Raw genomic sequence first — 17429 nt, forward strand, 5'->3', positions numbered from 1 at the left:
CCAAATTGATAATTTCCTCATTGAAAAAAGACGTCATACTAATATTCTTGGGCTTACAGAGGGGTAGATAGCGACTCGGACCACTTCCTAGTAGTAGCCAAATTAAGAGCTAGACTAGTAGCGAATCAAAATAGTAAGCGAGCAAACAAGATAGAAAGCTTCGATATTGAGAAGCTACGAGATAGAACAGAGCGAATTAGGTACCAGATAGAAATTAATAACAGGTTTCAGGCACTTGAAGAAGCAAACACATCGCCGGAGGGGAATTACGAACCGAAAACGGTAAAAGAGGCCGCGAACAAAGTACTGGGTAAAAAGAAAAAGCCAAAGAGCAAACCATGGTTTGACGAAGAGTGCGAACTCTGGTTTGAAAGGCGCAAAAAGGCTAAATTAGATAGCTTACAAAATAGAAGCGATAGGACCGTAGAAGAGTATTCTAACGCAAGGAAACAGACGAGCGCAATCTACAGAAATAAGAAGCGGGAGTATCAAAAGAATCTTATTAGGAGAATAGAAACTAACAGTAAGGAAAATAACGCCATCAGAAAGGGTTTTAGGAGTAGAGCGCAATTGACGAAGGACGAAAACGGGGACCTCGTAACAAATGACAACGAATTACTGTCGCTGTGGAAAAATTATTTCGATAAATTATTAAATGTGCACGAAAATAGCGAAGAATTAGGGGACGAAATTCACACTGCTGAACCCCACGTGGAGGAACCGAGCTACCAAGAAGTAGAGACCGCGATTAAAAAACTAAAAAACAACAAAGCCGCGGGAAATGACTCTATACCAGCTGAGTTACTCAAATATGGGGGCGTCGAGCTCACTTTCAAAATCTATAAACTAGTATGTGCCATCTGGAAAAATGAAACAATACCCGAAAATTGGAAGGAATCTATCATTATACCGATTTTTAAAAAGGGGGATAAGACAGACTGCAATAACTGTATTTCACTTTTAGCAACGTGCTACAAAGTTCTGTCAAACGTAATACAAGCAAGACTCACTCCATTCGGAGATATAGTAGGAGATTATCAGTGCGGATTTCGGCGCAACAGATCGACGAGCGATCAAATGTTTACCATAAGACAGTTGTTAGAGAAAAAGGGGGAATTTTGCGAAACCATACACCAACTATTTATAGATTTTAAAAAAGCGTACGACTCTATTAAGCGAAGCAAAATGTATCAAATTCTAGTACTTCTCGGTGTACCGAAAAAACTCGTGAGATTAATTCAAATATGTCTGAACGGAAGCAGGGGAAAGGTCCGAGTAGGCGGTAATGTATCAGAACCCTTCATGATACGCGATGGTTTAAAACAAGGGGATGGGCTCTCTACGGTGCTGTTTAACTTAACGTTAGAGTATGCCGTTAGAAGAATGCAGGTTAGCCTGCTGGGCGCAACGCTTAATGGAACAACGCAGATACTAGGCTACGCAGATGATTTGGATATACTGGGGGATTGTAGGGAAACGGTAGCAAGAAACGCGGAAATCCTCATAAAAGCGGTGGAGTATACAGGATTAGAAGTGAGTGAGTCAAAAACAAAGTACATGATTGTGGATAAGCTAGGCATCTGCAGAGGGGAGGAAGATCTCAGAGTTGGGAATTTAATTTTTAAAAGGTTAGCGAATTCAGGTATCTGGGTACGACCATAAATGACAAACGAGATTAATATCGAAATAAATAAGAGACTCCATTCGGGTAATGCTTGCTTCTACGCCGTGAGTAATTTACTTAAGTCGAGGCTGTTGTCTAAAAACGTTAAAATAAGAATATACAGGACAATAATACTGCCGGTGGTTCTGTACGGGTGCAAAACGAGGAAAAGTAGATAATTTTATTCTCTTTCAAATGCATTTTAGCTGAAGTGTTTGTAACAATGGGATGATTGAAAAAAAACGCAAAATAGTGTTTTTCAAAAATCAAAAAATGGCCATAAAAAATAGAAAATAAAAAATAACTGTTTTCCCGAATTCAGAATCCAAAAATAGATGTACATGTCAAATTTTATTGATATTGACGGAGTAGTTCCAGAAATATTACGGTGTACATACACACACACATTTATACACACATTTTCTAAAAACACTTGAGTTGATCTTCTAACATACCAAAAAGTATTTTCTACAAGTTTTGACGAAACTGAAAATTTTACTATTACAAAGCTTCCTCTAGGAGGAAGCAAAAATACATTTTAAATTATAACTTTAAAACAAAAATACTCTGAACTCTTATTATTTTATATTTCCTAATATTTTAATGTAACATTTTCGTTTTAGAAATTTTTTTATTTCATAATTTCAGTTTTTAAATTTTTGCCTTTCATGCTTTCATTCTGTCTAATTTTAATTTTACTAAATTTTGACCCCCAAATTAAATTGATCTCTAAAAAAATTGACTTTTTAAAAAGTAGAAGGTTAGGCGAGTTTGATATATTCCGCAACAAAATTACAGATAAAAAATAACTAAGATCAATCAAACAAAGTAAAGTTTATTATATTGAATCGTAATAAAGCAAAAAATTGTTTTGTTCAATCTAGGGCTTACTTAACTTAAAGTTAAGTTATATGATGATCCATTAGGAACAGCTATCAAGATACTTACGACGTAACCTGCTATGCCCTATTCATTTTATTTTCTAGTAAACTAAAATTTTCTCTTTATGTATTAGAAAGTGATAGAAACATTATAAGTACAATAAAAAGGGCATAGCAAGTTACGTCGTAAGTATCTTGATAGCTGTTCCTAATGGATCATCATATAACTTAACTTTAAGTTAAGTAAGCCCTAGATTGAACAAAACAATTTTTTGCTTTATTACGATTCAATATAATAAACTTGACTTTGTTTGATTGATCTCAGTTATTTTTTATCTGTAATTTTGTTTGCCGAATATATCAAACAAGCCTAACCTTTTCCTTTTTTAAAGTCAAATGTTTTTAGAGATTTCAATCCTTTTTAGTAAATTTTTTTGACTATTTCATATTTGTCCAAAAATAAAATATAAACATCTTTAGCACCTTTCGATCATGGCTTTTTTGTAACATTTTCATCACTAACATGAAAACACTGATTGCTCAGTCGCAAAATATTAGTAGAGTGTGTAACGAGCGGCCGCGAATTCGTATCGCGCGTCCTCGTTTGGTCGCGCGATGATGGCTCGACAGCCGGGTGCGGTGTTGCCAAGTCATGCGAAGAGGCGCGCGCGAGAGGCCGCGCGCGAAATCAGATAGAATCGGGATAGAAAATCGTCGAGACACGTGCTCGAAATCGAGATAATACACCCGGGCAGAAGCATCGTCGAGGCGAGAGCACGAGACACCACGAGGCTAAGTTCATCCTCAGATATCACGCGGACGTGAGATCTCGCAGCGCCAGCATCCAGCCCACCAGGGAGCCGTGCAGCCTGACTAGAAGGGACGCCTTCTCGCCACCAACCGTCGAACGATCGCCGTCGAATTCGCACACCGGAGCTTGTGATTCTACGCACACTGCGACCCCGTAAGTCTATTGACTCCTTCCGAATTATTACCGACGCGAACTACAGACGCCAAAGCCGAGGTTCGTGCCACCGAACGCTCGGCTCGTCTATCAAAATCAGTCCTCTCGCGCGCCGCACATAATCCATTGTAACAATCAAGTGACTCTAATACACTATTCTTTATCACGAAATAAAGTGTTCGTATTGTCAACCTAAAAGCACGTCCTTCCTATACTTCGCTCACGAACTTGGCAGGGTTAGACCTGGAAAGAGTCACGGCATCGTCGTCGCCGTTGACAGTCGAGAAACTCTGGACGCGGAGAAAGCGCGGCGAGCTTCACTCACCGTGCATTTTGTATTCGCGGGCAACCCGGCTGCATAGTACGGAGTCGTCATTGTACCGACGGCTAACGTCGACCACTCCAGCATCATCGAGGAAAAGCCGTAGCATATTAGTTATCATAGTTATAAACCGCTCGGTGACACGGCGGCGACTTCGCGGCCGCCATGCACAAGTCCAGTTGTCCCGTCACAAGTGACTATAATTGATAATGTATGTTAGAAAAATATGGATAGGTATAAATTTATGCCGTCCACAAATATTATCATTACACTTAGACACCAATATCTATGAAGCGCACCACTTAGACATCGTCATCGCCCACCCCGTACACCTAGACACCGTACTTAAATGATTCTTACACCAAGATACCGAAAACTTCCTGTACTTTGTCATCCGCTACCCTGGCCACCTAGTTACTGTTACTGCTCCGGTAACAAAGAACGCAGAGTATGCACCGTCAACCTCTTAATTCTGAATATCGTAATATATTATATTTTCTTGAGAAAGCAATACTCATCTGTATATATAATAATAACGCTAAAAACGTGATTTTAGCATTTATGGATTATGTACTCATATATTTTAGAAATAAGTAGCCCTTTCACTCATATTTTGTTGCAAATCATAGTTTAGCTCAGAAAACATTCTAATATGTTTCTAATTTTTTGTTGTATAATGAAAAATTCGAACACCAATATAGAAGTAAATAGTATCACGGGCTCTAAAGCTTTGTCTACTTCTCAAACTTGCCTTTGTGGTGCTACTGGGCCACTTATTTATATAATCACTGATTATCATGAAAATGAAGACGCTAAAATTTTAGTAAACAAATGGAGAATATGATGCCTTAGTATTATCTAGTAAGCGACGTGAAAGTTTTATATTATAAAAAAGTTATTTATGCATATAGTTATTTATCACTGCCGAGAACATTGACGTGATTTTGTTATGTATTAAAATTTAATAGATTTCTACGTCAATTTGCCACGGTCAATGTGACATTTGTTTAAAAAGAGGTAAAAAAAATGTATGCGGCAAATCACTTAAACCAATTAATTAGTGTAGAAATACCTGATGAAAATGAAAATAAAAAATAGATTATTTGCTGTTGTTCGACAATTTATGATACTTTAGATGTACTCATTTTAAACGGAATTGGAAATTCATGCAATAAAATTTGCTGAATTTTAATTAAATTTTAATAAAATTAATATTGAGGAACTTCGTTACGTCGTAGCCCATCAACATTTATTTATTTGAGTTCCTACCTTTTTATTTGTGTGAATTTATTTCAAGGAAATCCTTTTTGGCTATCGCAAGCGCAGTCACTGCCTTCCGGGAAAGGGAGCTGGAGACGAAATCACTTTAAGTGCGAGTTAGTTTCTACAATTCTACTTTTATTTCAAAAATGAATAGAAAAGTACCTTGATGCGTTTGTATGTATGTGTGTGTGTTTTTCCTTGATACATCAAAAATACAGTTGTTGGCCTCGTCCTTCTAGCAGCCTTGCGTCGGTGGTTCAGTCGTTTTCGGCTGTCAATGAGTCGTTGGCTCGCAGCTTCTTTCCCCAAACCTATTGTAGGTGTAGACGTGAAAGCTCCTCGCTGTCCTCGGTGGTCACTCACAAGTCACTTTTTAGGTTTTTGTCGTAGTGAATTCACTTAGATAATTTTACTTTGATTTCGATGATAGCTGTATTTTAAGATTTTCTCTGATCTAATCTGGCGACTCGCAGAGTAACGATCTATACGGTTACTCCGGAAAAACTGACGATGATCATCCCTTTGCTCCCGGTCTTTATATACTGGAATTTCATCTTCTTTTTTCATATTAGGAGTGCCTAATATGAGATATTCCCACGACTTTTTTCTAATATCACGTGACCTCGTAAAATTCTATTACACTCAGTTTTAGGAAATCAGACCTCCTGCTGCTCCTCGTTGCCTGTGCTCCATCGCGTATGACTTTCCCGAATTGTTTTTATTTTAGGAAAGCGCGCTTATTCGGTGTGTGTTCGTCATTTTTGTGATATTGCCGCTGTATTCCCTGTGCTCATTTTTACGAGCTTGTTGCTCTTTGAGGGGTATTGCAACATAATTTTTGATTGTCTATTGACGTATTTTTGATTCTGTTGATGGTTCGTGTCAGTTTTTCCGACGACGGCCATTCTCATTCTGCTCGTTTTTCGGGACAGTTCTCTATCTAATTCGGAGTTTTCTTAGCGTCGCACGGCGACGCGGCAACGTGGTGCGTTGCGCCTGCGCGTACGGAGCTAATCTGGGTCAAAACATCGAAAACTCTTTGCAGGAGAGACTTTGCTCGTATTTCGGGACAGTTCTTTAACTAATTTGACGTTTTCTCAGCGCCAAACGAAGCCAAAATAAAGCAAAGGGTTGCGCTCGCGCGTACGGAGGTAATCTAAGTTAAAACATCGAAAAATCCGTGCTGGGATGATCCTGCTCGTTTTTCGAGACAGTTCTTTAACTAATTTGACGTTTTTGCACCGGCAAACGAAGCCAAAACTACGCGGTCTGTTACGCTCGAGCGTACGCAGGAAATCTTCTCCATCTAATTTGGCGTTTTCTCAGCGGCGAACGGCGATACGGGGAAGTGGTGCGTTGCGCTCGCATATACGAGATCTTTGCAGGAGTAAGCCTCCGGGTTTTCCGGGACTGTTCTTTCTGGCACCATGAGATTAGCACCCAAGCGTAGCGAATGGATAAGCACGGTGCTAAAAAGGACTACTAACGCTACGGATAACTGGGTCTTAAACGCGGATTTAAGTCACGCAGTGCTATGCAAATTTTTTAGAACCAGAAATATTTTTCGAACAAAAAATAGCAGCGCATTGTTTTTGTCTTAACGCTTCGAAGTTACAGCAAAATCAAACTATCTATATTTCGTCGTTGTCCGTCGAACTGGTACGTTAACCCAACCCTTATCGTTTGTATTCTAAGTAGTAACAGAAGCTTATAAATTTTGAAGATATCCATAATTTATCATGTCCCGTACATCTGTATTTCACGATCTACTTGATAGTCATCATAAATATAGAAGTTTTATTACCGTCTTGTCTGAGACTGATAATTTTAAAGAACAGTTTTTGACGTCTGATTTTTTGAGAAATATTTTTAAGCCTGCGTTTACAACCAAGCCAACGTGTGAGCAAATTCAATAACTAAGAAACTTTTGTCGTCTATATCAGGACCAAATCAAAATCCATGTAGAGTATGTATTCTAAAATAAATTTTTCATTTATATTATTTGAGGTGCCTTATTTAAGTCTGTGGCTGACAGGCAACATGATATAAGTCTACATTTCGTGTTTTCAAGAAAAAAGGTTTCAATATTCAGATTTACATAAAAGATCTGTAAAAATGAGATGGGGTGCGATACAAAATCTGAAAACCGCACTAATAGACATATTTATTGAAAATATCCTAGCTTTAGGACAACGTTTTAATAACTCCCGATATTTTTACACGAACGGGCGCCTTTTTCAAGTTATGAAATCTACAGTTATCTCGATTTTCGCCATAGACTTATGTCATTTTGGTTATCAGCGACAAAAATATATTACCGTACCTTATTTATAAATAGAATAATGATTTTCAGTGAATGCAAAAACAGGAATAGAGTCGTATTTTTATTGGACGTACACGAAAAAGAAATATTTTCAAAACTAAGCATGTATGTGGTAGTTAAAAGTGTAAGGGTAGAGGATAGTTATTTTTCGGCGGATTTTATCAATCAAGTAGCATCGAAAGCTTGGAAATCAATGCCACCAAAAAAAGCTATGTCGCTGCCCAAGAGCTATTTGAGTAATCAATAATCGCTAACAAGAGTGCGAAAAATTTAGATGTTCCTGATAAATGCAAAGGATTCAAAATTATAAAGGTGATGCATAAATTTCGTTTTCCCTTATTCTTTACAAATTAAGTTATTAATGAGCAATAGACAATATAAAACTTTGATTATCTTTTTAATTAAATGTGGAATATAGATATTTTAAAATAGTCACATTTTATAGAAGGTATTTCTGCTTCTATAGATTTTTAAATATTGTTGTAAAATTTCGCAAGTTTTATTCTTTGTATATCGACGCCTAAATGAATTACCCCATAACTCAAGTGTGCTTTGACACACTGTCTCATCAAGCGATAATAACCGTCTGACTCAAGCGCGTTTTTGCCTTTATTTTGTTACAACAGTCGAAAAAGAGTTTTTAAAATTGAAAAAAATACCGCCATAGAATTATAGAAAAAAACTCGAGTCAGAAGAATTTCCTGAGATAAGGAGTTTTCTAAGCTCTGACGATAAGAGACTTTTCCAAGTAGCCACTTAGTTTCAGGGTTTTTAATGCAAGCAACAAGTAACATGGCCATTTCTCTGAGGCGTCTAAATGTTATATACAATTTTTTGACACTCTGTGTGCGAAATTCGATTTCTTCTAGCTGCGTAGCGTGCGCGTAATGCCTGATTTTCACACTAGGGCGCGAAACTCGGAATTTTTTGCACGCTTATCTGCTAAGAACGTAGATGCGCATACTCGTGTCAAAAAATAGTATACGATACTCGTGCACGTAATTAATCATCCCACTTGCTTTTTTGTCACTCTAGCTACGCTCGGGCGACAAAATGCGCTCGTGCGAAAATCACCTACTTCGCGCACTCGTATCGTAATATACTATTCTTCGTCATATTCTTCGTTTCAAATATTATAGTAAAATATAATAACCAATAATAAAAATCGTATAGGATCAATTGGTGAATGTTCAAGAAGCACATACGAATCAAAAACCCCAGAGATTTCGCCATATGTCGCTTCTCGATAAATCGAGAAGTATGCTGAGTTGGATAAGTGCGAAGGAAAATCTGTACAGGATTTATTGTTCAGTCGCCAGATCTTGGAGAATACCGACCTGCATAACCTGTATATTACTGACGCATTCATGGACAAAACGTCAATATTACAATCTTGGAGAATTTTTTTAAATCTGAAACTTTCGGGACTTCTTCGAAAGAAATTTCTTTCGAAAAAAAATTCTGAAAAATTTACTTGTGGAAATTGCGCTAAAAATGTTGGAGATCAATATATACAGTGTGACTATTCCTTAATATAGTTCCGTGATACTTGTGCTGAAATTAATGTAGAAGATTACACAGAACAAGTCTGGTTCTGTTTTAACTGTACTGATGCGTAGAGTAAAAGATTCTATAGAAAAAGTGTAGCTGTTAATTTCTTACAATCTGTTATTATCGTCCTGACGCACACTGAAAGCTGCAAGCTCATAAAGATAGATATTTACATTATTTCTCACGTCTGTATTGCAGTAGCTTCGTTGTTTTCCGAGTATTTTATTGTAAAAACGTTGTATCTAGAACCTGCAAAGAATTCTGCAAAGATGTTTCGATGTTTTGACCCAGATTACCTGCATAGAAGCGAGCGCAACGCCTTGCGTCGCCTTGGCTCCGTTCGGCGCTAAGAAAACATCAAATTAGGTTAAGAAGTGTCTCGAAAAACGAGCAGGGTCATCCCTGCACGGATTTTTTGATGTTTCAACCGAGATTACTTGCATACGCGCGAGTGCAACCCTTTGCGCCGCCTTGGCTTCGTCTACCGGTGCCAAAAAATCAATTTCTGTAGAGAACAGTCCCGGAAAACCCAAAGGCTCACTCCTGCAGAGATCTCTTGATCTTTTAACGCAAATTACCTGCGTACGCCCGAGCGCAACGTGCCACGTCACCGTATCGCCTTTTGCTGCTGTTACCCGTAAACCTGGGTCCCTATAAAAAGATTACAAAGGTGCCGCAGCTAAATTTGGAAATAAAGATCAGAAAATAATGATAATAAATGACAAGCTTCTGATTTTTACAATATTTACATAAAGCACAATAAGTTGCTGAGTAATAAATACTGAACAACGGCTCATTTCCATAGACATTTATTCATATCAAATTATTTTCAAAGAGAGCCTTAAATGTTTGCATCAGAATTGAGTTTCTTACTCCTTTTAATTCAATGTAATCGGAGAATGCCAAGGTCATCGAGGAAATCTGGAAATCAAGAAAAAGGAATTAGGTCATGGAATACTTGGTGATATGGAAATGTCTGGTAAAGTTATAAAATTTTGCTAAAACGCCTTTTTAGTCCACTTTATGGGTAGACATAAAACAGTTCTACCTTTCTTCTTTGCAGTAAAGGGAAGTAGAAGCATGCTGTCTTTTGTGCTATGCACTAAAATCACGCTACCCATGCAGGGCTCAGACCTACGTTCTTTGCAGCTAAAAAAAGTGTAAAAATAACGGGTACCTAGCTTGAGCAATTTTATGGCTTAAAAGAGAGTAAAATATTGATCTGCCGATGAGCGAGGCAGTCCGATATTTTTTTTTCGTACCCGCGGTGGAATTCTCAACATTAAGTATAGAGGTTATATCCAGAGTAGGATAAGGTACCTTTTAGCATTCTTAGCAAGTCTTAATAAAGAATCTGTCCTCATAGCGCGTGCTCGTCCTGCATAGCTTTACCTACATAAAAGTGCAAGGCAAAGCATTTGTCAAAACATTCAACTATGCGGCTGCATTTATTCGGTTTAGGGTTATTCATATTAGCTACGAGCCATATGTACCCATCAGACTTATTAAGCAGCGCGGCTCTAAGACGCCTTTCAAGAAGCCTCGAGTGGGTGCGAAAATGCCTTCACGTTCAAAAATTGACAAAGTCAATCATTAGCAGGATCTGTGTCGCCATCTGTTCTCGGATGATGTAACCAAATTCTCACAAGGATATTCAAGTTGCTTTTGTTCTCTTCAAAAAAAGTCATGGGCCGAAATTAAATTTTGATATTTTATCGTTAATATCATTATACTCAATTAGAGAATCAATGCGCAAATGAGTTTCCTACTGTAAATCAGACCTCGGCTACCAGAAAATCGAGGTTATTTTTCGAAAAACTTTTTTCAGGAAATAAATTTTCTATCTTTTTTATTGTATATCTTATAACTTTTGCTTCTACGACTGTTCCTCTCGTCTCCCCTGCTCTCGAAAAGTCCCTGCTCTATTTTCGTTCCTCCGTCCTGTTTTTCTTTCTCTCCTTATTACTTTTTCCTGAATTTTCTTCTTTTTCCCTTTTGCTATTGTTCCTTTTCAATCGCTCTTTTTGTTGTTTTATTTGCTCTTTTTCTATTCGCCTATTTTTCTTTCTTTTAAATTTCTTCTTCCTTTTCATTCTTCTCCCTCACCCATGCTACTCTGTATAATTTTGCCAGGTTCTTTCTTTCCTCGTTCAAAATGTTTTTCCAGTTATTCTTTCTATTACCTGTTCTGTTGCACCTCACAAATATGTGTTTGGAAGTCTCTTCTTCCTTTCTGCATAACCTGCATATTCTCTCTACCTCTTTCATCTAATACTTGTAACCTCTTGCTTCGTTGCCCATTCTAAATCTTGCTGTCATAGTCAGCCCTTTTTTCCCTGTATTCCCTGTTCTTATTAAATATTCTGGCGTCTCACCCCGCGGTTTTATTAGTTCTCTTACGTCTCTCGCCTGTCTTGAATTTCTCATTTCGCTTTCCCATTTCTGCCACTGGATGTCCTTCTCTACTCTTTCCATCTCCGCTCACACCCGCTCCCCTTCTCTCAGTCTTCTGTGATATTCTGATATTGCCCAGCCTCGTTTGTTCAGTTCCTCTTCTCTAGTACAGCGCCTCCTTCCTTTTCCCCTTTCTTTATCCTCTTCTTTTTGTAGAGTTCTCCAGCATTCCCTCTACATGGTGCTTTCCTTTGCCTTGCTGAGTTTTACTTCATATTTTATTACTCTTCTCCTCGTCCTTGATTCAAGCTTGTATCTCTTTGTCTCCAAATGCAGTACGTGCTCCGACATGGTTCTGTCTAGTTTCATTACCCATTTCATATATTTTCTCTGTATCTTCTTCAGTTCTTCCTTACCTTTCCATCCTCACACCTTGGATCCATATTCCATTACGCTTTTCACCATCGTATCAAATAACCTTATCCTTAATTCCCAGTTATCTTTGAAAAGTTCTCCTAACCCCTACATCGAGCTCATGACCGAGCTTGCCTTTTCTTTTACCTTTTTAATTTGTGCTCTCTTTTTCTATTTTCCTTTAGCATGTATCATAAGTATTCGAAATTTTTGACTACCTCTACCTCCTTCTCTTCCCAGAAAAAAAGTTATCCTCCTTTTTCTTCTTCCCCCATTTTTGAACACTATTATCTTTGATTTTTCCGTGCTCAGTTCTAGCCCTTTCCTTTCTATTATTTTTTAAAATTTTCTTAGCATCTGCTTTAACCCTGTCGCATTGTTTGCCAACATCACTACGTCGTCCGCGTATGAAATTGATCAAAATTTATTTTTTTCTAGAACTATCCCTCCTTTTTGTACCTCCCTTACTCAATTTTCTTTTTGTGTCTGCCATTGAAAAGTGTCGGGCTTAGCGGGCACCCTTGCCTAACCCCTTTGTGTAGCTCAAACCCACCTGTCTTCCCTATTGAAAAAGCTTCAGTGAAAATCAGATGATTCCCAGGTGATTTTCAAAGGAAAAGCGTGCCAATTTCGTATTTGATTAGCAGATGATTTTCAGGTGAAAAGCATGTGACCTCTTATTTTAAGAACCCAATTTTTTTCGCATTTGATTAGCAGGTGCTTTTTATATGAAAATCATGTAACCTTTTATTACTTTAAAATATTATGTTTCGGATTAATATTTGCTATTATTGAATAAACTTTTTAAATAATTATTCAAAAAGACTGTTGATATTTAGTGATACATTTTATCGTTCGCAAAGATTAATAAAATCTTTTTCAATATTATTTATATTATTATTTATATATTTTTTAAATTGTAAATTGCTGAATAGAATCTTTTTGAATATTATTTATATTATTGTTTATGCGAACATCATCAACCCATGTCCCAGGATAGATACCCATGTAGAAAGTTTATACATTTTTCTAAAACATAATATTTATGTGTCAGAATTAAATTAAGCGGATGAAATGTTACACGAATCTGTAGCTAAAACTGAGGAGTGAAAGCAATGAGTTACAACATACATCAACTCTTGCATATAGCCGAAAGTGTCTTAAATTGGGGACCACTATGGTGTCATTCAACTTTCTCTTTCGAGTCAGGAAATCACAATTTGTTAAAAGGTATTAGGTGCTCAAAGGGTGTTACCTCTCAGATAATTAGGTATATTAACATTAATCATGCTGCAACTGTTCTACAAGAACGCTCATATCCACATGTAAGTGTTTTAGTCAAAATATACTGCGCCGAATATATTCTCAGTTCAAATGTACATAATTATTTTGAACTTTCTGATATTAGTTATTTTGGTAGAGGCAACAGTGTAAATGATTCCTTATTGACAAGTCTGAATGTAGGGGTAGGTGGGGCATGACGGGCACCCTAACTTTAGTATAAAACTATAATAAAGCTGAATACTTGGAAAACATTCAAAAAAGTAAAACAGTTAGGAATTCACGTCAAGAATCGAAATGGACAGTTGAATTTCATTTTGTTGTGACGGGTTTATTTATAAAAATCCAAAAGTAAAGTCTGTTCAAAGTGCCCGTCATGCCTCACTAGCGAGTCAAAATGGGCACCGGGTGAGGCACGATGAGCAGGTGTTTTCATGAAGTATTTTCACGTTAATAATGTAAAAAAAATAATGCAAAGGGAAATTAATAAAATACGAAGTACTAAACTATATTTCATTGTATGATAGGTGCTACAATCATAAAACAGCGAAATTTGATCTTACAGTGGTATACACTTTTTGAGGTTAGGAAAACAACAGCAGACGAGCCGCGCAAACAATTTCTCGTGCTCGTCGTGCCCCACCTGGTGTGCCCGTCGTGCCCCATTTTCATTGCTTTTATCCGATTGTTAATACACGATAATTATGCACTGTCAGATAAAAATTGAAATGAGGCCTGAAAGTACGATGTCTAAACTATCAAATAAGCTTTGATTCGAATGTATTCATTGTTTATTCGCGTTTGTCAGACAAATGAAAAATGAAACCAACCTACTTTTTTCACTTCGATTTTCAATCTGTTTAAATTAATTTGTAAGACTCAATTTTTATAATTTACGATTTTTTTCGAACGATAAAATTTATCACTAAATATCAACAGTCTTTTTGAATAATTATTTCGAAATAGCAAACGCAAACAATCTAGCATTATAACCATTATAATAAAAATAATAATAATAATAATGTTTAAAAAGTTTATTCAATTATAGCAAATATAAATCCAAAACAATATTTTAAAGTAATAAAAGGTTACATGATTTTCATCTAAAAATCATCTGCTAATCAAATCGGCACGCTTTTTCCTTGAAAATCATCTGATTTTCGCTGAAGCTTTTTCAGTAGGGTTATCCTCCCCTATCCTGATTTCACTCCTTGTCCTTCTGTATAACTCTTTGACCCTATTCCTTATTCTGGCTCCTAGCCCTAGTTTCTTTATCATTTCCCACATCTCTCTTTTATTCGCCTTGTCAAAAACTGCTCTCATATCCCTCATTTACCTCCCTTCTTATCCAGTTTAGTTTTTATTGCTTTACTCGAAATATAAATTGCGTTTGCCGTACCTTTCCCTTTCTGAAACTCATTTGGGTATCGTCAAGCATCTCTTTTCCCTCTAGTTTCTATCTTTTCCGTTATTATTTCTGCGTATAATTTATACCCTGTGTCCATGAGAGTTATCCCTCTGTAATTCTTTGCTTCCTCTCTCTTCCCTTTCTTAAATAGCGGGGTTATCAGTCCCGTTTTCCATTCCCCTGTACGTTTCCCCCTTTCCAAATGCTATTTGGTATCTTAGTTATTTCTCCTATTACCTGTTCCTCATTTTGTAGTCCGTTTGCTCCTGGCGCTTTTCTCTTCTCAATTTTTCTAATTGCCTTCCTCATTTCGTTTTCGGTAATGTGTTCTTCTTTTTCCGAGCTCTCACCTTCCTCCTCCTCCCCTCGTATGTCTGTTCCCACCTCTTTCTCTTCCTCTTCTCCCAGTTATTCTTTAAAATGTTTTAACATTCCTTATTCTTTATCGCACTGCTACATCTTGTTCTTCTTTTTCTTCTCCTGTATTTTATCACTTCCCAGAATTTTCTCCTGGTTGTGTCTTCTCCCGTTTCTTTTATCCTCTTTTCCATTTCCGCATCATTTTTCTTTACTGCTAAAATTCTCTATCCTCTTTTCGCTTTGACGTATTCTTTCCTTATTTCCAGCTCCTTTCTTTATAGTCTTACCTAGCTTCCTCACCTCTGCTTTCTTGATTCTGCATTTCTTATCCCACCACAAGTTTTTCTTTATTTTTCTGTTGCTTCCCTTTTCCTTTCTAATTGCTTTTTCTAGTCTTCTTTTTAGTTCTGTTCATTCTGTTTTCTCTTCCCCTTTATTTAGTTTTTCTCGGAATTGATTCATTGCCCTTTCTGTCCATATAGCCCTTTCTGTATTTTTTCCTCCCCTTTCTCGTTTCCCTAGTCCGTTTTGCCCGCCTCTATCTCCACTGCGTTGTGATCCGATTCTAGTCTGTAATTAATATTTATTTTACTTACCCCTCTTTTTCCTTCCTCATTTGTTATTACATAATCTATCACTGAGCATCCTGCACCTCTTATGTACGTGTATTCTCCTGTTTTGTCTTCTTCTGTATTTCCATTCATTATGCTTAGGCCCATTTCACTTATTTTCTCTATTAGTTCTTCCTCTTCTTTGTTTTTCTTTTTGTTTTGATTTTCTTTTGCTTTTCTCGTCTTTTTGTTTTCTTCTTCATCTACTTCTCCTCCTTCGTATCCCCTTCTCTCATTCATGTCTCCGGACCATTATTAAAGTTTTCTTGTTTTTCTTCTCTCGTGTATGCCGTACCTAACCACCATACATCTCCCCCTCTTTTTATTTTTGCTCCTATGAATTCATTTGTCTTTTTTTCTATCCACTTTATTTTCTCTGTTTGCACTTCTAATCTTACCGCCATCACCATTCCCCCTTTCACTCTCCCTCTTTCTTCCCGTTTTTTTGCGTTCCTAGTTCTGACTTCATAACCTCCAAATTTTATTTCCCAGAAATTTTCTTCTTTATCTTCTAGCCATGTTTTCTGTAGATAAATCGCATCAAACCCTTTTAGGAAACCCCAGGTCCTCTCATCCTCCCTTTATTCCTACTACATTCCAACTAATTATCCTTAACTCCTCCCGATCTCTTGTTATCTCACTCTCCCGTCCCTTTTTTCTCTGAAAAAGCTCCTGTTCCCTTTCTTTCCATATACATTCTACCCCTTCAATCTATAATTTGTTTTAACCTATCTTAACTTCTTTTCCCTCTTTTCTTTCCCTTGCCGCGAATTTTCTTAATTTCTTCTTGTTTCGTCTCTCCTTCCATGTTAAGTCATAATCTATGAACATATCTGATCCTTGTAATCTTGATTTTTCTCTCATAATTGACCCTTTCCACGTCCTTCTGAAGGTTATCTCTATCTCTAGTTTTCTTTTTATCCAGTTTTTTTGACGTCTTCTTGTCCCATTGTTCTTCTTCCCTAGAATTCCTTGGACTTCCTCTTTTCTCTCTTTTATTTTTTCTCCAATTTTATATCCCAATCTCTCTTATCTGCTTCCCTGTCTTCTTCCTTACTTTTCCACGCCTCCTTCCATTATTTTCTTCTTTTTTTCTTTCTTCTACTTCTTCTTTTATTTTACCCTTTATCATTTTTAGACCTTCCTCCATTTTCCTGTTTATTTTTTCCTACAGGCCTGTGTACCTTTGTTCTAAGTTTCCTATCATTTTCTCTCTCACTCTTCTTTTTCCTTGTCCATTTTTGTATTTATCTCCTCTACCTTTTGTAGGATCATGTCCATTGTATTCTTCAATGTCCCAGCTATATCTTCTCCCATTTTCTCTTTTTCTTGAAGTGGTATTTTTACGTTTCCTCCTCTTGCAAACGCGTCCCTTTCCTCTACGGTTTCCCCTTCACCCTTTGCTCTTTTTTTTCATATTTTTCTCAATATAATTCTCTAGGCTCCTATCCTTTCTTTTTAACCCTGTTTCTTCCTTCGACTTCAAACTGTCCTCTAGTTTCCTCTGTTATGTATATATATATATATATATATATATATATATATATATATATATATATATATATATATATATATATATATATATATATATATATATATATATATATATATATATATATATATATATATATATATATATATATATATATATATATATATATATATATATATATATATATATATATATATATATATATATATATATAAGTGTTCAGTGGACGCAAGAGTATAATAAAAAGTTCACGACTAAAAACACTTATTTATATAGTAAAATGTCATGAATTTTGGTCAGTGATTTTGTATGGTACATATATATATTTCTCAGTAGAAATAGTGTATAGTATGAATATTTACAGTAGATATTTATTGTTTTTTAATTTACGTAAAAAGAAAAAATTTTTATTGGACGAATATTTTGTTGTTTTTTTGTAGGATTTAACCCAGGCAGGGCCCCTTAAGTTCACAGAAAGAATTAGTGAATTGAACAATAATGT

At 36.5% G+C, this 17429-nt stretch overlaps 2 protein-coding genes across 2 annotated transcripts in view; one reads left to right on the forward strand and one right to left on the reverse strand.

The window, feature by feature from the left end:
- LOC107981889 overlaps positions 1-17429 on the reverse strand; it is a 1212633-nt gene that overhangs the window by 827618 nt on the left and 367586 nt on the right. The window lies entirely within an intron of this gene.
- Positions 1-17429, forward strand: part of LOC100679390 (pleckstrin homology domain-containing family J member 1) — a 152474-nt gene that overhangs the window by 85083 nt on the left and 49962 nt on the right. Inside the window, exon 3 of the transcript XR_004226762.2 lies at positions 7447-7728. The gene's annotated coding sequence lies outside the window, so the exon portion shown is untranslated. The remainder of the gene's footprint in view (positions 1-7446; positions 7729-17429) is intronic.

The sequence above is a fragment of the Nasonia vitripennis genome, assembly GCF_009193385.2.
Source record: "Nasonia vitripennis strain AsymCx chromosome 2 unlocalized genomic scaffold, Nvit_psr_1.1 chr2_random0004, whole genome shotgun sequence".
Classification (NCBI taxonomy): Eukaryota; Metazoa; Arthropoda; class Insecta; order Hymenoptera; family Pteromalidae; genus Nasonia; species Nasonia vitripennis.